The following is a 25096-nucleotide window of genomic DNA, read 5'->3' as shown; positions in this document are numbered from 1 at the left end:
TTTGTTTTACCTCATGTCTGCCCTGCGTGTGATGGTGTGATCGTGACTGCTGTAGTGTGGGCGTGTGTGTGTTGGTGTGTATGTCAGTGAATGTGTGGGCGTGGGTGTGTGTGTGTCAGTGTGTGTGTGTGTGTGTGTGTGTGTGTGTGCGTGTGTGTGCGTGATTTTACCAACACTACGCGAAATTCCTTGTGCTTTAAATGTTTTTTTTAATGTCACTTGGCTCAATAAATACTGTATTCTGTATTCTGTATAGTCTTTCTGTTATGTTTTCACTGGACGGAATCTTGAATTTGAAGATGAAGGCATTGTTTAAAGAATGTGTTAATTAAACTGTGGTGTATTGTATCTGATTCAGGTGTCTCACATGAGCAGTAGCAACAGTTTTTCTGTTATCATGTTTTCACTGGATGGAATCTTGAATTTGAATATACATGTGTATATATGATCTGACCTGCTGCTATTTCCTACCAATTCAAGAGCAGATTTCACTCTTTCTATCACACACACACACACACACACACACACACACACACACACACACACACACCACTTTAACATACACTTTGAAATCATTTTGCATAAATGTGACATGTATTGACACAACTGACAAAGGTTGAATTATGCTGATTAACCTCAAAATAGCTCTACACAGGAAACAAGATAAGGAGCATTGAAAAATTAAATGGCCTACACTTGAAATGCGAGCACACATTTAAACTACCAATAACATGCAACTGCAAGCAACACTGAACATACCACTACTAGTATTGCAGGTATGAAGCCAAAGTGAAGAGAACACTTTCACTAAATGTTCAAAATTGAAATAACATACTGTGGGTATGTGAGTCATTAACTATTCATTATGATCAATAGACCTGTGCGCTTTTTTGCAGAAATAAGTGTGTTCAATTTTGTTGTCATCAAAACAGAACTAGTTGATAATAGAAACTAACTTTCAGTTCCACTGCCAATTTAAACACTGTATTACTTGACTGTACTGATGCAGAACTACGCTGGACCACACACTCTTATTTGTTCCCTAAATCAAGCAGCCAATCCGTGTCACTGGAAACATTGAACAAGGAGAATGAACAATATACCTGGCTGAATAAGTTGATAATCAAACTGCTCATGATTCTTTGTTATTCACAGCAGTGGATGTAAAACAATCACAAAATAAGGTCCTGTATGCATCATAATTTATACTTGTACTTGTAGCACTTGATTTTGTATTGTGGTCGGTGATCCTAAACAAAATGTATGTCTACATCTGTGCATGATTTTACTTTAAGAATAAAATGAAACAAGAATGGAACAATTGATGACTTCTCTGTGAGTGTGAACTGTGATTTAAAACATTACATGCTCTCTTTTCTCTCCCTCTCTTCTTCTGCGTTCGATGTATTCTCTCCCTCTCTACAACTTTACTACTGCTTGTTTCTATGTGTACAGTCATACATGATGTTTGTTTTCCCACACACATGAGCAAGCGAGTCTGGCATTGTCACTGTTTCTTGCTGCGTTTCACGGCTGGTGTTTGCAGCTGCTCCTGGTTCACATCCACTGCTTGTAGAGGCTCAGCTTCTCTGTCCAGCCAGTTTCCAACTAGCTCTGGAAGAACTGCGAGTCTGAACACTTTCAAAGCTTTCTCCACACACATTGCCCAAAAATCACAGTCAGGCAATACTCGGACAATAACTTTATCTACAGTAGTCCACACCATGAAATCGCAGTAGGAGGAACTGGTCATAACAATCTGGCACTGTACTTGACTAAAGTATGGGTGGTCTTTGCGCAGACAAAGCATCCCCTCACTGTTAGATTCCAAACAGAAATGGCGGTCTGCCACAGCACACTCAACAGCTGACTCCTTGAAGGTGAAGGGACGTGTGTGCAGGTTTCTCCAACTCCGGCCATGCCGGTTTCTCCAACTCCGGCCATGCAGGTACAGTGTGCTGCCAGTATGTTGCCATCAGAAGTGGCGATGATCCAAGGAGAAAGTGCTGGTTCATTAAGGCGTTGTGAATGAAGAATCTGAAAAATAAATTGAAGGTCGCACAAATCAGCATTCAGCTAGGTCAATCGAATGAATATAACTCTAAGACGCACATAATGTGCTTTACAATAACCTTAACAATGAAAAGTAAACAACAGATTTTTAACTGAATATGAACATGAAGCTCATTATAAATTTATATAATATTTTACTTACTTACTTGTACTTGTACTTGTACGACGATTTAGGTTAAAAACCTGTACGCCGATCCACAAAGGTAAGCTGCATACGCGGGGGGGGCTAGTAGCAGCTTGGTGTGTAGACACTTGATGTGTCTTTCCAGTGGCTGTCCAGTCGTGCTTTAAAGCAGTTAACGCTATCAGCTGTCACAACGTTTTCGGGCAGGGTGTTCCAGTCTAAGACAACTCTGTCTGCGAAGAAGGCACTCCTTACTTTTGACTTGGCAAAGTTTTTAAACAAAAGCTGTTTCAAAATATAAATATATTCAAGACTATCTACAGCTTTTGTCGTAGTCCAGAATACAAACTGAAGCGAAGAATATATCAACGACAAAGCCTCAACACAATATCCTGAACTGCAACTTGTGATATCAGCAACACAAGACAGAGAACACTCACGTTCATTCATTATAAACTGAAAGCACATTCTTACCTTTGCAGAAATGACAGAGTTCTTACAGCCATCAGGGCTGTAGCACTTGACATCCCTCACCCAGCCAGAGACAAAAAGTCGGTAGGAATCAAAACTGTTGTAAGCTTTTCAGCTGCTCACATGTGTATCTGTATGCACTCTTGCCAAGCACAAAATAATTTACGATGTTGATGTAACTCAGCTCTGGCAGATCGTCCGGATTTGCTGACCAGCACCTGGTTGAGAATGTCATACGGATCATTCCCGTCAATCTCCAAAATCTTCTGGTGGTATCGCCGCCTCTCCTCTGGTAACAATCGCTCAGAATATTTTCGCTTCTCGCCCGATCGCAATGTTTTGCATGAGGCCTGTGCATGAGGCAAGGGAAGTCACTCCAGATTCTTCTCGGAACGCGTCGGAGGCATTGTTTCCCGTTTTTCAACGGTTCACAGCTGTTTTTACTTTTCTCTTTGAAATGAAACGATGAAAGGAAGAGAAATGGAAAGACAGGCATGTTGTTGGGACATAAACAGGACAGAGAACATAAGGAGAAAAAAACTGTGTTTCAACAACTTCAAGCAAGAAATTGCAAACACTAAACACTCCCGGCAGGGAAACACCTTAATTGACCTTGACCGTTGACTGTGTATGAGATCAGTTATTTTCGTACTCGGCTTGTAAAATAAATAAAATAATATCCAAACAACAGCTATTTTAAGATAAGAGTGTGTGGAGAGACCTTGTATTCAATTATAGTAATCACTGAAAGACATAAAACTTAGTTCAGAAGCGAATCCTAGAAACCCCTAAATAATGGAAAATGTGTTGGCTAAACAATTCATTGTTTACGTAAATAATTCATTGTTTACGTAAATAATGATTTATTTAGCAACATTGCTGATTCTTTATAAACAATGTAATATAAGTCTAAATAATATATTGTTTACGTAAATAAATCATTATTTACGTAAACAATGAATTATTTACGTAAACAATAAATTGTTTAGGTAAATAATGAATTGTTTACGTAAACAAAAAATTATTTAGAATTGTTTTACATTGTTTATAAACAATTACTTATTTAGCACATGAGCTTCTAAATAATGATTATTTAGCTAAAACTGGTGAAAAAAACATGAGAAGTATCCAAATAATTATTTGACAAACGGAATGCCATAGTCCGCCGCTAGTGCAAAAGGCAGTGAAAGTGACGAGCCTGTTTGGCGCGGCAGCGGTTGCGCTGTGCTTCATAGCACGCTTTACTGTACCTCTCTTCGTTTTATCTTTATGAGCGTGTTTTTAATCCAAACATATCATATCTATATGTTTTGGGAATCAGGAACCGACAAGGAATAAGATGAAATAGTTTTTAAATCGATTTCGGAAATTTAATTTTGATCATAATTTTTATATTTTTAATTTTCAGAGATTGTTTTTAATCCAAATATAACATATGAATATGTTTTTGGAATCAGAAAATGACGAACAATAAGATGAAATTGTTTTTGGATCGTTTAATAAAAATATATTTGTAATTACAAGTTTCCGATTTTTAATGACCAAACTCACTCATTAGTTTTTAAGCCACCAAGCTGAAATGCAATACCAAACCCCAACCTTCGTCGAAGATTGCTTTGCCAAAATTTCAATCAATTTAATTGAAAAATGAGGGTGTGACAGTGCCGCCTCAACTTTTACAAAAAGCCGGATATGACGTCATCAAAGGTATTTATCGAAAAAAATGAAAAAAACGTCCGGGGATATCATACCCAGGAACTCTCATGTCAAATTTCATAAAGATCGGCCAAGTAGTTTAGTCTGAATCGCTCTACACACACACACACACAGACACAGACACAGACACAGACACACACACACACACACACACACACACACACACACACACATATACACCACGACCCTCGTCTCGATTCCCCCCTCTATGTTAAAACATTTAGTCAAAACTTGACTAAATGTAAAAACTTGTCTGTTGCGGTTTTTTTTTTATTATTTTATTTTAGAACGAATGTTTGGCTTTTCCCTCTCCCACAAGCATCATGTCTGTTGATGTGAAAAGAAAGGGGAATATTCTTTCATACGTTTCTTTTGGACAAAAAGAAGGGAAGACGGCCTAACTATATACAAGAAACTAAGTCCATCTCACGATGAACACGAGCCGAAATCATATGCACTCGACTTATGAAATAGAAAGAAATCAAATACGACGAAGAGAAGAAAAAGTTTGAAAGTACCATTGAACTTCCATGTCGGCGTGTGGCTGAGCTTAAAATAGGAATGTTGTTGCAATCTGTTAGGCTAGGCACTTTCCCTTTTGACAGGTAGTTTTTGCATGTACAGCAAAACACGGCCTTTTTTACAAATCCTAAAGACTGTCGGAAACTTCGCATGCTCTCTTGTGAACGCCATGTGAAACATTGATTCTGAAACAAAAATCTATGGCATGAATGACAATGGAAATACGGTCTCTCTCTGATTCCAAGTTCATAATGACAGTTATGAAGTGCTGAATTTAGAAAATCTGTAGATGAAGTAAAATCATTTGAATGTTGGCTTGTTGAAACTTCATAACAAACAGCCACCTAGTCTATATCATTATCTGAAAGAATGCAAACTTCCTTTGAAACACCAACATTTGTATGGAAAACTTCTGTTTCTGTCATCTTTGATTTCATTTGACAACTTGGACTGATGGCATCTTCCAGAGATATATCCATTACTTTCAACTTGCGCCTCTTTGTATTCCTGTAAGCCTGCCACTTATTTATAAAAAGAAACGTTTGATACTTTTACCAAACAGTTAGTATAATGCACGCTCTACCTGTATTCGTCTTTAAATTCTGCAAGACTGAAGCGAAAGAGGTCTGTCTCAGTTTTGTCGTCAGTTTGTTGTGTACATTTACACACGCACAACGAACAACACATGCACAGGCCCGGGGGAAGCTCTCCTTTCTTATGTCCGACCATAGACGTATACATGTAGTTTACATGTTTATTAGTCATCTATTTGATTGATTACGTGTATGATATGACGGAGAGTCGCATCGGTTTGATGCCGTGAACCCAACCGTGGCTGTGACTGTCGTTTGAAGTAGCCTACTTCTTTATAAAGATTCATTTACATTCTACTTCTGACCAAGGCATGTTTGGTACCTACTGAATCCTTGTTGCGTGTAGTTTTACGTAGCACGTTGCCCAAAGTTGTATTCTTGAGGAGCATAAAGTGTCAGTTTAGAGGAACGATAAATTGTTTTTAAACTGAAGGTGAGGCGATGGTATTTAGGACTGGACAAGGATGGTGAGAAAGGGGGAAGGAATGGAGATAGCGGATGTGGGCGGGGCCTAGAAGTAAGGAGGGAGGGGGGAGGGTGTTGTAGTGGAGGTTTTGGCGCCAAACTTTCTGGCAAGGGAGTGCCAGAGGATACACGCGCGCTCTTGCATTAGCGGCAAAGCAGCGGCAGCAGCGGCAGCAGCATTGAAGTGCGCGCGTCGGAAATTGAACATTATTTGCCGATTACTCCTGAAGTGCTACTATCAATTCGCAAAGAACTAAACTTTTTGTATGCTGAAGACTGTGTGTTTTGGGCGGCTTGTTTGGTTCTTTTCTTTGGACTGTTGAGGAAGTCAAACCTCTTTCAAGACGATGGCACTTTTGACCCGACAAAACAGCTGACTAGAGACAGCTTCTTTATGACCGAACATGACTGTGTTACAATTGTGGTGACGTGGAGTAAAACGATCCAACGCAAAGAAAAAACACTAGCTATCAGATTACCTGTGTTATTGGATCATCCTCTGTGCCCCGTTACTGCGGTAACTGCAATGTTTCGGATCTTGGGCGCGGCACCCTCGAAGTCCCAAGCCTTTCCACTCAAAGGTTCCAAATTTAATAAACGCTTGCGTCTTGTTACTGCAGCTGCTGCGGGGAATTTTAGTAGTCACAGTTTTAGAAGGGGTGGCGCAACGTGGGCTATGTCTTGCAGAGTCCCGGGGGAAATTGTTAAACTCATGGGAGACTGGGCAAGCACCTGTTACTTAAGGTACTTAGACCAAATACCAAATAATATTATAGACAAGTACAGATCTCTTTTCTCCGATAAATTACCTAAACACTGATTACCGATTCTCGTCTATTGGGCAAAGGAAGGGCTTCCTTGGTTGGGAGAAGTCCACAGACAACTGTATTGTTGATGTCCGTTAAGTGATATCAAATGTATGTATGTGTCTGTTGACCTGTATGAAAAAAAGGAAAGTAAATGGCCCCCCTGGTTTTGCCCAATGTACGAGACTCGTGAACAGTCGTTATCTTTGGAATGTCTGCGAGAGAATGGAGGGAGAGTCACTGAGTACATCTCTGGGGTGAGAGTCTGTGTGTGTGGCCCACAAGGGCGGAGGGGGGAAGATGAGGGGAGGTGAGGGGGGGGGGGGGGGTGCGTCAAGGAGCGGAAGTTTAAGTGTCAGTTTAGAGGAACGATAAATTGTTTTTAAACTGAAGGTGAGGCGATGGTATTTAGGACTGGACAAGGATGGTGAGAAAGGGGGAAGGAATGGAGATAGCGGATGTGGGCGGGGCCTAGAAGTAAGGAGGGAGGGGGGAGGGTGTTGTAGTGGAGGTTTTGGCGCCAAACTTTCTGGCAAGGGAGTGCCAGAGGATACACGCGCGCTCTTGCATTAGCGGCAAAGCAGCGGCAGCAGCATTGAAGTGCGCGCGTCGGAAATTGAATATTATTTGCCCCACAAACCAACCGCTATCCACCCCCATGGCAATTTGCTGGATTTCGTCCTATGTCGATAAAGACTTCTACTAAGCCTTATCAAATGCATGATGTTTGCTTCTTATCACCTGATCATATTTCCATCGTACGTGTCCGTCGTTGGACGTATGTGTATTCTTTCACTTCATTGAAAAAGGGGGGCTTATGTGTTTTCGTTAAATAACATGTTGTAATTGATTGAATTGTGTGTTGATTTGTTACCGATGTTAGTTTTAGGGTTTTTATTTTCATTTTATTACTGTAATGTTAATGTGTGTGGAGAAGTCCACAGACAACTGTATTGTTGATGTCCGTTAAGTGATATCAAATGTATGTATGTGTCTGTTGACCTGTATGAAAAAGAGGGAAGTAAATGGCCCCCCTGGTTTTGCCCAATGTACGAGACTCGTGAACAGTCGTTATCTTTGGAATGTCTGCGAGAGAATGGAGGGAGAGTCACTGAGTACATCTTTCCGGTGCCATGCCTAATGTATGCTGATGACATTGTTATTCTCTCAACTACAAAGAAAGGATTACAGGACAAACTCAACAGCCTCCATGAATACTGCAATAAATGGGGATTACAAATTAATCGCGAAAAAACAAAGGTGATAGTTTTCTCCAAGCACGAACCCATACTCCCCCTCTTCTTCAAAATTGGCGATGCCATAATCAATACTACAGACAACTATAAATATCTCGGCATCATATTCAATAAACGCGGAGACATGAAAATGGCACAGAACCATCTCTCCCGACAAGGGAGCAAAGCTCTGCACTCGCTCAAACGAGCAGTACGAACAAAAAACATAAGTGTCCCAGTAATGGCGAAACTCTTTGATACATTAGTTGCACCTATTCTGACCTTTGGCTCTGAAATTTGGCTCCCTTACTGCAAAGATATAAACTTAAAGGACACGCAGAACCTTGAGAATAATCTCCTTGAAAAATGTATAACGACTGTCCTTCCACATGAAAACGTACACATGAAATTCTGCAAGCAACTTTTAGGAGTACACAGAAAATCAATGAATCTCCCAGTACTGGCTGAATTGGGCAGATTTCCGATCAGCACAAAAATATTGGGACAGATCATATCATTTTGGTTACACATCATGGAATCTGACCAACATGGGCTTCTTAGGCAAACTTACTCAAGCCTTCTCTCACAAGAACATAAAGAGGAAAATAAATGGCTCTTATTTGTACGCGAGTTCCTGACTTCCTCAGGCTTCAAACACGTGTGGCAAAACCAAAGCACAATACACCCGGCAAGACTGAAACACGCGTTAACAAAACATGTAGAAACTCAATTTGTCAGGCTCTGGAGGACAAAAAAAGAAGGAAACTCCCCTAAACTACAGTTTTACAAGGGAGTGTCACACGACTACTCTCTACAACCCTATCTTTTGCTAACACAAGAACACAGACAGGCTATGAGCAAACTACGTATAAGTGCCCATGACTTAGAAATCGAAAAGGGCAGATACACGGGAACACCAAGGGAGGAAAGACTATGCAGAAACTGTGGAGTTGTGGAGGATGAACTTCACTTCCTTGATTCATGTACAATGTATGCTCATCTCAGGCAACAGTTATTACCGAATACTTCCACCGGCAGTGGTGAAATAAGAGTCAGTTCTCTGTTTACTGACAGCGACATCCAAAGGCAATTGGCAAAATATGTGTACGATTGTTTTCAACTACGCAGAATGATGCAATGCGTCTTCCGACTGTCCTCAATAACCTATGCTCATCTTCAGGTCCTCTTTGTTCACCCTGTTCCACTTGGTTTTGTATTACATGTATGTTATGTTATATTGCTATTTTTCCTGTACTTATGTATCTTGAATGTGTCAATAGGCTATGTGCTTTAATGACAATAAATTCTGATTCTGATTCTGATTCTGATTCTGGGGTGAGAGTCTGTGTGTGGCCCACAAGGGCGGAGGGGGGAAGATGAGGGGAGGTGAGGGGGGGGGGGGGGGTGCGTCAAGGAGCGGAAGTTTAAATAAAACGTGTTACAAAGTTATCTCAAAACTCTGCAGTGACTGCTCGCGCAGCAGGTCAGCTAATTATAGGTCACGCAGCCTCCACAAACAGCTTTCGAGCCGAGACCATATGACTCGCCGCTCCTGCGGCTCGTCAATATAAATAATAGTTTCTGTGGGAGAAAACACTGCGGCATGCGAATTTCTTCGGCTAAAGCTACCTCCTTGTCCTTGACCCGGTGGCCGGGGTTCAACCTTTGTCTTGCCTCGCTTCCCTCTCCGCCTGTCAGAGATTTCCCCCGGGGCGTACTTTTACTACTTGCGACTTTATCTTGTGTTTATGGTGTGAAATAGGTTTTTTTTGTTTTTGTTTTTTTGCGTGCTTTGGTTGTATAACTACTACACATCTGTTCTTGTGATCGTTCCGCAGTTATAGTTTGGATACCGGTGGACTTGTAGTTTGTGTACATTTTTTTTTCAGGCTTGACGAAAATAGTCGTGAAAGTTCACAGATTCGCAGCCTTAGATTTTGCCAAAAGAATATTGATGTTTTTAACTCTTGTCCAGTGTAAAGGGCTTTATTAATGGTTTTTAGCGGTTGGGATAATTAGAGAGGTCTGCCACTGCCGCTTTTAATTCCACTATGTGGCCTCGTTTTAACTTAAGGCTTTCCAGGTCCTTTTCTCCTGCATATTTCAAGGCACTGAGGCTTGTGAACTCCTCTTTTTCCAGAACCTCAATTACAGGTTGGGGCAGATTTTTTGCCCAAGAAGTAAAATTGAACTCCATAGTTTTGCAGAACTGAAAATCGCTGAACTTGCTTGCTGGCCGCTGCGCTGCTACTAATGACTTCGGTCCTCGCTCTCTCTCGCTCTCTCTCGGACTCCCTTATCTGTTACCATTGTTTCATTCCAGACTGCTCTCCTTCACTCATCACCTCCCCCCCTGCCCTCCAACCCTCTTCCATTCCTCGCATTCGTTCCCACGGGACTCTGCTATCACTTCCTCCTGCATTACCTCTACTGACACCTCCTCCCCCCCCTCCTTTTGCTGCATATCTGTCTCGTTTAAATAGAGTTTATGGTCGCTGACCGCTCCCTCTAAACTCACACTGATGTTTTTAACTCTTGTCCAGTGTAAAGGGCTTTATTAATGGTTTTTAGCGGTTGGGATAATTAGAGAGCCACCAGTCACGGCGAGAGCTGCCATAAGCAACACGCGGCTCATGATAAAGTCGCGGCTTGCCGGTGTAACACGAGAAAATTACTCCCACGAGATTTTTACTCCGGAGTAAACATTTCGTACGAAAAAGTTACTCCCTTTACGAAAAAAGCACTCCCCCATTGCACGAGAAAATTACTCCCCAAGACAGGTGAGTTCCGAGTAAACGTTTTGTACAAAAATGTTACTCCCCTGACGAATAAATAACGAATAAATTACTTCACCTCAACACGAGCAATTTAACTTCCCATGCCAGGTGTACGATATTTTTACTCCCTTGTCCCCTGTTAGCTCTTGGTGGTGGAAGGGGTGGAAGGAGGGTAGCGCGACATTCGTGTGCGCGAGATCACTTATTGGCATTATCCCTTCGCCCGCATCCCATTTTTGCCTACGAGATTTTTTACTGGAAGTAAAAAAAAATGGGGAGTAAAAATTTCGTGGAGGGAGTAATTTTTTCGTGCCTTGGGGAGTTCTTTTCTCGTACGAAAAGTGTACTCGGAGTAAGAATTTCGTACGAAATATTTACTCCGGAGTAAATTTTTCGTGGAGTAAAAATTTCGTGTTACACCGGTGCCGCGCCACACTGAGTAGCGCGAACGCCCGGCTAACCCCTCCAACTGCCTCCTCCTGTACACCGGCAGTGATGAAATAAGAGTCAGTTCTTTGTTTACTGACAGCGACATCCAAAGGCAATTGGCAAAATATGTGTACGATTGTTTTCAACTACGCAGATGCAATGCGTCTTCCGACTGTCCTCAATAACTTATGTTCATCTTCAGGTCCTCTTTGTTCACCCTGTTCCACTTGGTTTTGTACTAGGCCCTAGATGTAAGTAGAGGTTACAGTGCCGAGTCTCAGTGATTATTAAAAATAATGGTCGAAGTTAGACCGCGAACTGAGACCATTATTTTTTATAATCACTGAGACGAGGTGTGTAACCTCTTTATTCCTCCTTTCTTCAGTTATTCAAAGAAAAGAGGAGGTTTTTTGCGAAAGTTTGATCGAATCATATTCACTCAGGTGACCAGTCAACCTGCGCAGGCGATCGATTAATGCGCGGTTGTATAGTTCCGTACAAATCATTCCATTCTGTTAACACTTCTTGCTAGTTTTCCTATTTTGGACTAAAATCAAGTACACAGATATGCTGTTATTCTGCTGTGGCGGCAAAGGCAGATATTGTGTGTTCTGTATATGTTTAACTTTTGGTATTGCTAAGGATAATGTTCTTTCGTCAAATGGGACTAGCAGACGAACTTTTTCACCCGTGTTCCAACGTTAAAAACTGTATGAAGTTCCGTTTTCTGGGGAAAATAGTGTATGAAACCGCTTTATGTTGTTTAAATTGATGAGATGTGTGCATTTGGTTGCGTGTGATAAATGTAACAATGGAAGATGAAACAAGTCGCGTAAGGCGAAAATACAACATTTAGTCAAGTAGCTGTCGAACTCACAGAATGAAACTGAACGCAATGTCATTTTTCAGCAAGACCGTATACTCGTAGCATCGTCAGTCCACCGCTCATGGCAAAGGCAGTGAAATTGACAAGAAGAGCGGGGTAGTAGTTGCGCTAAGAAGGATAGCACGCTTTTCTGTACCTCTCTTTGTTTTAACTTTCTGAGCGTGTTTTTAATCCAAACATATCATATCTATATGTTTTTGGAATCAGGAACCGACAAGGAATAAGATGAAAGTGTTTTTAAATTGATTTCGAAAAAATAATTTTGATAATAATTTTTATATATTTAATTTTCAGAGCTTGTTTTTAATCCGAATATAACATATTTATATGTTTTTGGAATCAGCAAATGATGGAGAATAAGATAAACGTAAATTTGGATCGTTTTATAATTTTTTTTTTTTTTAACAATTTTCAGATTTTTAATGACCAAAGTCATTAATTAATTTTTAAGCCACCAAGCTGAAATGCAATACCGAAGTCCGGGCTTCGTCGAAGATTACTTGACCAAAATTTCAACCAATTTGGTTGAAAAATGAGGGCGTGACAGTGCCGCCTCAACTTTCACGAAAAGCCGGATATGACGTCATCAAAGACATTTATAAAAAAAATGAAAAAAACGTTCGGGGATTTCATACCCAGGAACTCTCATGTCAAATTTCATAAAGATCGGCCAAGTAGTTTAGTCTGAATCGCTCTACACACACACACACACACACACAGACACACACACACGCACATACACCACGACCCTCGTTTCGATTCCCCCTCGATGTGAATAAGATAAACGTAAAACTTGACTAAATATAAAAAGAAAGAAGATATGATTACGAAGTGATCAAAGATCACATTCCTTACTGAAAACTGCTCGTGCATAGGGTGTAGTACCTAGTAAGCGCCCACCCCCTACTTTGGGTCGAAATTGGTGCACAGGGGGGGTGGGCGCTTACAAAGTACTTTACGGTAGTAGTCCAGTGGACGATACCTTCCGCCTGTGGTCTGACAAAGTCGTTACACAAGCTGTTAGGCCGGTCCTTAGACGTTAGAGCGGGGTGGTCGCTACACTGGTGACTGACTATTAGGGTTTAACGTCCTCTTAGACCAACGGTTACTGGTCTATATTGGGACAGGTATTGGTAATACGCTGAAGATATGGTGTGATAGGCCTACTTTGATTCGAACAAGCCCGCTGTGGCTATCTTCTTCGACACACCAGCATTGGTTTTGTCTCGTCAAAGTATCGAAATACGATCATGATAATCAGAGACGAGAGATGATGCATGCGTGTCTTCGTGTTTTCCAAGCCCTGAGACTTTCGCTGTGAACGTGGGATCTTTTCGTGCGCATGTGTGCACACGGGGGTGTTCGGACACCGAAGAGAGTCTGCACAAAGTTGACTCCGAGAAATAAATCTCTCGCCGAACGTGGGGATCGAACCCACGCTGATAGCGACCAACTGGCTACAAAGCCAGCGCGCTGCCAACTGAGCCACGTCCCCGCCCCTGGTGACAACTATATAAGGAAACACATCGGTTAAAAACCATGGTCGTTGTGGCGGGGTAGTCGTTAGAGAGGGGGGGTCGTTGTGAGGGGTTCCACTGTAGTAAGAACCTGTAAGTGAAACCGCTGCCGTCTCGAGTACGAGCGCGCGCGCGCGAGTGTGTGTGTGCCGTGTCAGAGACAACGTGTACTCCACACAGCCTCCCCTATCTTCCAATCAAACGCAAGGGAAGGCGTCGGCTGCACACACGAGCCGAGGAACCGACCCCACGGCACATTTCTTTTCTAGTCTCCAACGCAGAAAGACTTCGGAGCTCCCGGCCATTTGCTCAAGCGCTGCTTTGCAAGCCGAAATCATCTCCGAGATGGCCGCGCAAGCTCAGTTGTCCGGTGTCCGAGATTCACCTTGGGTCCATTGCCTGAACTTGAAGACACGTTGAACATTGGCAGAAACGTTAACATCCTGCAGCTACACAAAGCATCAAACTAGGTAAGATTTTGAATAGGGCCTTTTACAGCAAGGCTATTCTAGGCGACCTTGACCTTGGCCCGCTGTGCCTCGGGCAAAGTCAGCCAATTTTGCGCGTTGTTTGAATGGTGTAGCTGTGCTATACGATGGTGCACAAACATTGCTGTTATGGCGTGTGTGGAAGTGATTTAAGACACCGTGAGAGATCACACATGGTCGGTGTTGGATGGGTACAGTTTTCCAAACCCTCTAGAGATTTAGAAAAGCGCCGAAAATGGATTAAACTATGTGGAAGAACGATCGTTCAACATCGAAAAAGTCAACAGACACCTACATTTGCACAAAACACTTCGTCGGGGGGCACTTGAAAATGTCATGCTGCTTTTCTTCATAAGTATAAATGGAACAACAAAGATTGTACCATGCTTTGACTGTATGTGCTGAGAGAGGAAGAAATGGTTTGAATGTAGCTTTTTCATATCCTCATAAACCAAAGTGTGATACTGCAGCTAGTTAGCAAAACAATTTCACTGAAAAAGTAGACAGCAAGTGACACATAGGCCCTAGTCTACAAACGAACACGAAGGCATTTAAGAAACAGGATCATTCTTTTAATCTTGTCTAAAATTTTGAACATGAATCTCACTGCAAAAAACACTATCTGACAGAACTGGCAGAAAAACAAAATGGCTGCTACATCCACGTGTCCGTGCCTGAGTCCCCCGCCCCATGCCAAATCCACGTCACTGACAAGGGACGCTACTCTTGCCCAATATTTTCCTGCTTTCGGTTCGGCACTTAACAGACTGTGACATGACTTACTAGGACGTCAGCTGTAAAATATCAATGTCACAATTCCATGTTTAGACTTTATGAGCAGTATACAGCGTTCTCTGTGGTGACATTGCAACATTGCAGGCTCCCCCCCCCCCTCTTAATACGAACCTCACCTGAACTTGCATGTTTATTCGGGATTTGCACTTTCCTAGTTAGCTGTGATTTTTGATGCAGTGTGAAGCATGTGTCGATTGTTCAAATGTTTAAGTGAATGTTGTCAACGTGTGGACTAAAGCTACCAACCGGAAGATGAAGAATGATGTATTGGTCTTCCCTATTCGCTAGATTGGTGCTGAGGGGCTGAACTCCGTAAGTCACAACTGTCCACAGTACTCCCATGATTTTGAATTCACCATTTTTTGCTCTCTTAAAATCTAAGATGATCAAGCGGTCGTTCAGCAATGAGTTTGTGAATTCAGTTACTTCTCTTTATTGTTACAAGACCCAACACAGTTTGTTTGTTTGTTTGTTTATTTGTTGCTTAACGTCCAGCCGACTACGCAGAGCCATATCAGGACGAGGAAGGGGGGGATGAAGGGGGCCACTTGTCAAGCGATTCCTGTTTACAAATGCACTAACCCATTACTTGTGTCCCAGCAGGCTTTAGTAAAACTAAATTAATACCTACTGGAAGATTACCAGTTTCCAGTATGTTAAAATAGGCTTAACCTATCTACTGCTGGACTTACATCAGAACACTAACAGATTAAACTATACATGAATCGCGAGACAAGCGGCAAGAGAAGAGATTTTTGGAAAAAATACAGGTGAATGAGCAAGAAGGCAGAAAAAAGAAAAGAATTCATGAAGAAAAAGAGAGCATGACAGGAAAAAGGAACCAAAAATCTACCTAACAGCAAACTAGAAAGCTCCTGCGGTTCCAAAAACAGGAGGGGCCTTTAATTTCATAACCGCAGTGCCCCACTGCGGGAACCCAACACAGGGTCTGTTATTTTATGAAAAATTGCAACACAAATTCCCTCATGTGTTAGTTTTTGTGTATTTGTATCTGCTTGTCAAAAGTTCGCTGTGTTCATCACATAATGAAATAGACCAATCGTATATCCAGGTTCGTCAATTTTTGTAATGAAAGATGTTTGAAGATATATCCAGGTTCGTCAATTTTTGTAATGAAAGATGTTTGAAGATCAAGTTTGCTGTACAGTTATCAGGAAAATTTATTTCATCCTCCACAAGACTACAATTTCAGAATCTTCCTGCATATGTTGGTGTATCTGCCATTTTAAGTTCCAGGGAATGAGCAATTTTTTTAGTTAGCAGTATATACCCGTTGAGATACATATGTTACAAATGTAAACATTAAATTTCAAATTCGCCTTCATTCAAATTAAATTGATTTTTCCACTATCCACTCATGATGTAGTCTTATTACTTGTCACATATCTAAGTATTACTTCCTTTGGTGTACATGTTCGTACATGTCACTTTGAGGATGTTTTGGAAAATGTTTTAAAAAGTAACGTGTAATCAGCAAGCAATATTAGAGTTTTAGACATTTTTTATGCTGCAATTGAACCCTCCTTTTAAGCCCTCCAAAAAAATAAAAAATAAATCGTTTTCATTTCAATTGGGAATCTTTCAAAATTCCTGAACATTTGTATGATCAAACTACATAGCTTTATGTGTACCAACAATCTGTTGACAGAATTTTGAATGAATTTCTCATGTTGATGTAAAGGTGAGTGTGTGGGTGTGAGAGAAAGAGAGAGAACAGTGCTTCCAAACACATTCACAACCACACAATTCAAACTCAGCAAGTCAGGATTGGCTGGTAAAACACCCATCAAGTGGGTAGTTTGTATATTTTGAACTCAGCCATAGTCGATCTCGGCAGTCTGCAAGGCATCGTTGAACGTTCTGTTCGGCGCGCGCTTTCTCTGGGCTGCTAGCGATCTCGAAGAACGTTTCGAAAGTTGCACATGGGTGCGCTCCTCAAAGGCTTTCAGTTTAGTTTGTAGGTTGTCAAAAGAGTTGAATGTTTCGCCAACACAAATTGATTCTTCCTCCTCCTCCATCTCAACAATATGGCGCCAAGAGTCCCGAGTGCCAACGCGAGGCTTCGAGTGCTAACGCGAGGCTTCGACTGCCGAGTGATTCCGAGATTCCGAGGAAATGACGTCACTGACGTGGATATAGCATAGGGGACTAGAGGCACGGACCCGTGGATATAGTCACTACCAAACAAAATTTCCTTGAGGCAAACCATTTTTCCTTTGAACGACACATAGTTCAGTTTGACCATTTTTTGGGTGTGTTCTTGTGGTATGCAACTGCAAGCACCGAGCTGTCATGCTTTTTGTCTGATTTCAGACCATATTCTTTGGGCCATTTGTATGCTGAAGTAGTTTTGTTTTTCTTCCAGTTCTGTCAGATAGTGTTTTTGCAGTGAGATTCATGTTCAAAATTTTAGACAAGATAAAAAGAATGATCCTGTTTCTTAAATGCCTTCGTGTTCATTGGTTTGTAGACTATGTGCCACTTGCTGTCTACTTTTTCAGTGAAATTGTTTTGCTAACTAGCTGCAGTATCACACTTTGGTTTATGAGGATATGAAAAAGCTACATTTAAACCATTTCTTCCTCTCTGTGACTGAGAGACATCACATGACTGGTGACATAAGGTGTGCATGATTTGAGGACACTGAGCTGTGAAAGTAAAGTTACAGCTGTGGACTATCTGAATGTGTTTTTTAAACCTTTGTCCTCATACCCATCCTTATGTAAAAGCAAAAGATAATGGTTCTTTTGGTTTTGGTGCTATTAGCATTTGAAGTTGAGAAATTGCAACATGTCGGATGTTAGACCTTTCAAAAACCAAACACCAGAAAGGGCTGTTAGCATGAAAGCAAGTGCTTGATTTTTGGTGTACTGCATGAGATAGTGATGAACAACATGCCAAACAAGAGCAGTAACTGAATAGATGATATTTTAGGTGTTTTACACGGGTACATTTTTGAAAGGTCTAACATCCGACACAGATCAGTTTTTAAAGTTTGCACCAAGTGTGTTGCAGTTAGGGAAATAAAAGCATCATGGCCCAGTATCACATACAACCACATTATGTATCCATTGTATTTGTCATTTTCATAAAGATTTCTATTTTGTAGGCCACAGGACACCTTAAAAAAAGTGTCGGATGTTAGGATTTCAAAATGTGGAATTGCAGTGTCTGCGTGTATGGTAGTTTTTCATGCCAAATTCACTAAACAAACCTAAACAAACAAGAAATGTTTATAAGCAATATGTACTCCAAATATACCTAGCAAGCAAGTTATGCCTAGGTAAATGTTGAACGTGAAGATTTCAAAATGCTCATTATGAAAGGCTAACGTTCAACTTCACGAAACTGAGAAAGTTACCATCAGACAAAAAAATACATTACCGGTAAGAAATGTTCAAATGAAAACGCCAGAATAATTAATTTCCAAATCATACGATCATGATGAATCAGTCAAGAACGCCACAAATGGACCAACTCAAATAGAAAAGACTCTGTGACCGGTTGAACGTGAGACTTACCTGAACTTTTATGTTGAAAGAAAATGGCAAAAACTCTACAGAAGCAACAATTGCAAATTACTTTTCTCTCAAAAGTATGCGAACTCCAAAGACTTTTTGATCTGAATTATATTACCGATGGATTTTAATACAACAAAACAATGCATGCTAGAAAAAACACTCCGTGCAAAACACTCCACATGTATACCTTCAGATCTTCTGTCGAACGTGAGTTTTCGGAATTCGAAGTCGGACGTGACAAATGTGAAAAGCCTTTCAACAAACAAACGCAGATGTTTTTGTCTGAAAACACACGATTTCGGCGGGAAAGGAAGTAACCGGTCGCAAAAAATGTACGCATCCGGTTGCATTGATATTTTGGATTTGCAATAAATTATTAATTCACACTGCTTTTAGATCGTTTGAAAAGCGCACAGGTCGAACGTTATAGCTTTCATCAAATTTTACTATCGCAATTTTACCCCATAAAAACATTTAGTTGCCAAACATAACTCGGTTGGTCCGATCCAGTTTTTTGCAACGTCGTGTATACGTCACAACCGGATGTGTTTTTTCGAAGCTGAATGTTCGTCTGCTGCTTTGAAGATTCAATCTACCCCTTACAATCCGTCTCACGTTCGAATAGGAAAGTTTACCCCTCAATAATTTCGGCCAGTTAACGCTTTCATCGCTAATGATGCACTGGGCAACTAAAACGATCATCGGACTGCATGATAACACCAAAAATCCGGATTGTGAATGTGCTGCCGAGCTTTGCCGGCGATTTACTCGGACCGTTCTGAAAGTGTCCATTTTTCATGGTGGCTTTTCGCGTGAGCTAGTGGCATCAGAGGCTTGCCTCTTGAACATCGTTCAGCAGAGGTGCGTGGAATTATTTCAGTTATTAGAATACACATTCATCCACACATTTCACGCAAACTCAAACTCATTGTTTTGATCAGATCAATTTATTGAGCATCAGAACAAAGCACACATCATGCACACCTTTTGTCACCAAGTCACATAACTGTACAAGCTCACAAGAACTATTGGTTGTAATCATGAGTACGACTAGACTAAAATGATAAATAATGTGCATCACCGTACTATTGAAGCACTAAAAAGTGGCTCCCACTAGCTTGTCACCAAATAAACAAAGTAGGTTGTACCAAATTGCAGATAAATAAAAAAAATAGTTCAATCAATAGTATATTGTCACACCTGACATTAAACTTGTAATTTCCATCACTATCCTTTTCAGGCATTAAAAATAGTTCAAAGCAGCTAGCCCCACATAGAAGTAAGAGGGTCATTCTCAAGCTAGTTAAAAGCTTTTCATTTTGTTTTTCTCAAAAGAAAATTCATAGTATCACAACAGTATTCACAGCAGGCAGTTTTAAATCACGCAAGGGCATTCTCCAGGTGTGTTCACGAAATACATTGTAATTTTAAACAGAGACCAAGGACTACTACAAGAAAGGACATGCATTGCCTATGTTCAGCCTCTGCTAGCAAAGGCGATTGCCTACACTATGAAAGTGCTGTTGTTTTAGTGGAATCAACAAATGATATGCCCATAATTGTTTCATACAATAGTATTACAATGTAAAAAGTCATATTAAGGGAGTAAATATGTGATACCATGCCCACAGAGCAACCTGTGGGTGTTGTGCCTGTAATAACTAATATGCTATATAACATGACTAATAGTAATAACAATATGGGAGGAGCAGTTAACTAACCCAGAGGGGGGGGGGGGGGTTACAACCTGGGGTCCAGGGGGGTCTGGGGGGCAAAGCCCCCCTGAAGCTGAAGAATTTTAGCTATTTTACAAACAATTTGTGGCTTATCCTTGATTTTAAACATGATGAACTGGTGTCAGCAGCCACTTAATAATTCTATTAAAGTTAGTATTGAATAATGGCAATACAAAATTCAGACAGAATTTTTGTTGACAGCCAGTGGGGGGGGGGTCCGGAACGCCCCTGTAAACCCCCACCGCCCCTGAACAATTTCAACAAATACATGAATTTGTTGAAATATATATACCATCTTTTTTAAAGTTGATTTGGAATGCTTTCTGACAAGTTTTTGTGAGAAAAAAACAACAGAAACAAAACATAAGAAGTAAGAAAAGCATAGGCCTACCGAATACAGGTTAATCCGACAAGCGCGCCTTCTTGATCGACGTCTGAAGGAGTACCGCATTTTTTTGCTGATCCCTCTCCAAGTTATGCAAACCACTCAGCAGCACATTTGCCAGGTGTTTTCGAAGCTTGTCGCAGGTGTTCAGGTTTTTGTAGTCCTCCATCACTTGCAGAACCTTCATCAGTCTCCTGCTGCAGCAGGCTCTGTGCCTGGCCTTGGTGACGAAGGCCAGCCCACACCGCACAAGGTCAAAGGTGGTTTGATGGGGGATTTTGAGAGAGCCTCGTGAAACTTCCTTGATGAAGGCGCTTATTTCTGTGGGCACCTGTTCATCCTCCTCGTTGAAGTTTAGCTGTTCCGCGCACTTCATCTCCAACCACCCTGCCACATAGGCTGCACTGCTCTCCTCGTGTATAGAGAGTGAAGGCTCGGTGCAGTCCTCAATGAAGGCAGCGTCCTCAGCATCGATGGCGTTGGCAACACAGGTGTGGGGGGTGGTCTCCACAGTCACTTCCATGGCCTCCAGGTAGGATGCTGCATGCCTAGCCAGGCGTTTTTTGCAGGCAGTCAGGACATCCCCAGAAGTCATGAAAGCGTTCGCACCAGTCGATTGCCTGTACACTGAAAATTCACCCTCAATCCGGTCACTCTGAAGCTCCCGAAGCAGAACATACTGGAAGCCAGCATGGGTCAGCAGGTGTGCACAAATGGAGGCCAGGCCTTGCATAGTCTGCACAAGGGCTTTTTTGGTGTCATGGGTCACACACTGCTCTCTGCCTTTCCCATGCCCTGAAGGGGCTCGCTGGAAGATCTGGTGATCTGATCAGACCCACTGACAAGCCAAAAGGCAGACAGGAGACCCAGATGCAGAGTTGCGAGAGGATTGTTAACTGTGTGCATACCAGATAGTTGTAGGAACTGTGTGTACGATTGTGCGTTATGGTCGACATTGGGACCGATAAGCTGTTTGTGTTTTGGACTTGTAGATGGCAGCCACGTGCCATAGTTTTCATCTGATCCAGAGTCTGAATAGCAGTCATCTTCAGCTGCGTTGTAATCCGTAGTTCTAGTCATGGCGGACGCTTTAGAAATTCGCTCCTGATATCAAATTCAAGGGGGAAGGCAACAGTTGGGATGCACTACAGACGTCAATGCATGGTGAAGAAAAGTAATTAAGTCTGAAACTCTTTGAAGGCTTCATCGGTTAATGCTTGTTTCTTTGTGATGATGACCATGCATAAGGTGCAAGCATCAAGTGATCCTGGGGTGTAATATTGTGTTTCAGACATGGCCACTGATCAGGATTTCACTGCCAGTGTGAAGGAAGAGACATACTGATGGTGACGGCTACACATGTCGTTCACCTCAAACTGTGGCTGTGAAGGAAGAGACATACTGATGGTGATGGCAACTCTACCAGTTTCACCTGTGCCAGTGTTCCAGATACATTGTGCCCTTGTCACACACAAAAAAAAGGACGATTTTTTGGGTGTGCTTCCCCTTCAAGTTCGATTTCAGTGATGACAGCATAGTTCACGTGGGCATCTTTGAGGCTTCCCCTTTAGATTCTAGCTAGCTAGCCCTCCAACTTCACGATTGTGCGTTATTTTACTTGGATATTGTGCTGTGGTTGTACTTGAATCATTACATTTGGTGACCAGTACTTTCTGTACTCTTCGATCTGGAGCATCTCTTCGATTTGTTTAAGTTTGCTCATGATAAAACTGATTGGCAAACCAACAGTGGTAAATCGCGGAAATGCATAAAGCGATCTAGCAACGGCGCGTAGTCTACGCGCATGAACATCGGAATAGCCAGTTTTTTCTTCTAGCCATTGAGCCCACGTTTTTGTCATCTTTCCTTCTTTTCTTTGCTTCTCCTGCCATTGTTTGCACATAATCAAAAACTGTCCAAACTGAATGTAAATTAAGATTTGTTGTGCGTCCTGTCTTTTGAGATTTCTCATCCCTTTTTGCAGTCTTTCTACAATATCTTTTTCATTTACTGCTTGAGCAAAATAAGCATTTGTGAAAGCTTCTGTGGATATAGCATGGCTAACATCTGCTTGGTTTGAAACGAGATAGTGATGTAAATCACTTGGCGTTGTTGGTTCTACTCTCTTTTTCTTTCCGTCTTTTTCTTTGAACAAATCTTCTATCTTCCTTTTTGGTTTTTTGGGTAGTCTCATTAATCCTTCTGTTTTAGCCTTAACTGCTATTAAGGCCATCTGCTCAAAATATTTTCTATTCTCTTCTAGTACATGCTGTTCTTCTTCTGTCCAAAATTCTCTCTTTTCTGGTGTTGGCGCTGGTAGTGGGACATTACAAGCTTGTTCCATGTCAGGTAGAATTAAAGTTGTTGGCCGCCTAGAATAATCTAACAATTCTTGATGAACATTTTGCGATTCAAGAAGCTCTTTCTCTAATTCTGCAGAAATACTATCTTGCGACATTCACCTTGTTAAATTAAGCACTTTTTTCACTGAAACACATACACGTCTTCACAGAACAGCACCTCAATACGAAATGGCGAGACAGGTCTGCCTGGTTGCTAACAACACAAACTAGATCGGGTTGTTATCAACACACAGTGGTGGGCGGAAGTGACGTGAATGGTTACTATCACATGATTTAATCTTGTCTTGCCATTGGAGGAATATAGAAGACAAGCTTGCAGGCCTGGCTTGGATCAAAACACACGCTGGCTGTTTGTCTTTACCAGATCAATACGGTAGTGTTGGCCGGCTTGGCTACGACGGGCAGATTGGATTAATATTTCAATGGAAACTAAATTTAGCGTTGTATAAGAGAAAGGGGGAATGTACGTTCTGGGTTACTGATTCCGACAGACCCGGAATTGGTTCAAAACAACCTTACTTTACTGTATTTTTTTTTGTATGGATTTATGCAGTATTTTGTAACCTTAACAATACTACAAGAGTCGTATTGCCAGATCTCTGAGAGAATGGGTGAGGTAATGCGTTTACGAGTATTTAAAAACTTCAAAAAATAACAAACAAATCGTTCACAACTCACACAATATTGTAAAGCAAAAGAAAAGTGTTCCAATTTTATTTATCGGCGAAATCAAAAATAATATTCATCAATCCAAATCAATGTAAAGTACAAAACTCAAAAAATAGTCTTTCACAACTTCAATTTTAAACTTCTCTTTTACAGTCTACTAAAATCCATTTTTTAACCTCAAAACAAATTACGCAAACAGAGATGAAACCAAAGCTTTTTCAGTCAATGCCAGTTCAAGCATAATAAAAAAACGTTACCCCTCAGTGATTTTTCAGCAGTCAGTCAGTTACTCATCCGTAGGTCGCGACACAAACTGCGGACGCGCCTCAGTTCTATTGTCCGGTGAGTTGCTGGTGGGGGGAAAACATGTTTTCGGGAGCTAAATGACTCAATCGTTGAGGTACTGAATTCTGGCATGCCAGGAGGCTGAGTCATACTCAACAGAGTGGGAAACACAAACTTGACAAAATGTTATGATTATAATATGAAGTTACCACCCCAAGGTAAGATGTTATTCTTGCAACTAGTTTTCAATGTAAACTTTGTTCATGATCTCATCACAATCAAAGGCTTATTCCTTCCTGTCTTCAACTAACTTCTGCAAGTCATTTCCTGCAGTTCCTGTCCATCCCACATGGTAGTTCCTCATCTAATTTTTATATTTGGTTCAAATCAGACTCATCTTTGGTCCATATTAAACATTTCCTCAAATACATTTTACAAACCAACACACCCATCATTTATAAAACAATTGCATTAAATATTAAAACATTTCCATACCTAAATTAGGAATAACAGCTTGAAAAGGTCAGAGACTAAAAGTTGGCACGTCTGGAACCAGCTGAGTTCAGAGGGAGAGACCGGTTCCAGCCATGGGAACTCAAAAAGTTGGAAGGTGGTTTCATTATAAATAATATATCTTCATAGTTAAAAATATAATTTCAACATCTAAATATTCCTTAAATGTAACCAATGACTTTCAAATACTTCTGATAATTTTCTCATCGCTACTTCTATTTTATAACCTAATAATTGCAATTACCAGAACATGACAAAACGTAGTGTATTTAAATCAAGGGAAGTAACCAACTGAAATGCATGTCAAAATAATAAGCGCAGTTGTGTCCCTTTTACTTTAGTCACCTCTTAAATGGTAAGACAAATGCCTCCACAGACAGTCTGTGTAAAATAAGAAATAATCCTTGTTAGGAATTATTTCACATGTTTACAATTTTTCTGATTTTGTCGCATGTTTCATTTTAGTAAAAGTTTAGTCCAGAAGCCTATTTTTGGTTAATATTTAGGGTCTGTCGGAATCAGTGAGCCAGAACGTACATTCCCCCTTTCTCTCCTGTGGTGCTGTATCAACATAGCCTGTGGTGCTGTATCAACATAGCCTGTGGTGCTGTATCAACATAGCCTGTGGTGCTGTATCAACATAGCCTGTGGTGCTGTATCAACATAGCCTGTGGTGCTGTATCAACATAGCCTGTGGTGCTGTATC

The 25096-nt window shown here is 41.1% G+C and overlaps 1 long non-coding RNA gene across 1 annotated transcript; it reads right to left on the bottom strand.

Annotated features, from left to right (window-relative positions):
* Positions 1-572: 572 nt before the first annotated feature.
* On the bottom strand, positions 573-3565 carry LOC138947842 (uncharacterized). Its single transcript, XR_011449839.1, has 2 exons — positions 2672-3565; positions 573-2037 (listed from the first exon to the last, which is right to left on the bottom strand). It is a non-coding gene; the product is annotated as an uncharacterized lncRNA (long non-coding RNA).
* Between the last annotated feature and the right edge of the window lie 21531 nt (positions 3566-25096).

The sequence above is a fragment of the Littorina saxatilis genome, linkage group LG14, assembly GCF_037325665.1.
Source record: "Littorina saxatilis isolate snail1 linkage group LG14, US_GU_Lsax_2.0, whole genome shotgun sequence".
NCBI classification, from domain to species: Eukaryota; Metazoa; Mollusca; class Gastropoda; order Littorinimorpha; family Littorinidae; genus Littorina; species Littorina saxatilis.
The sequence above is the reverse complement of the archived record's forward strand: the minus strand, read 5'-3'. Positions and strand labels throughout refer to the sequence as shown.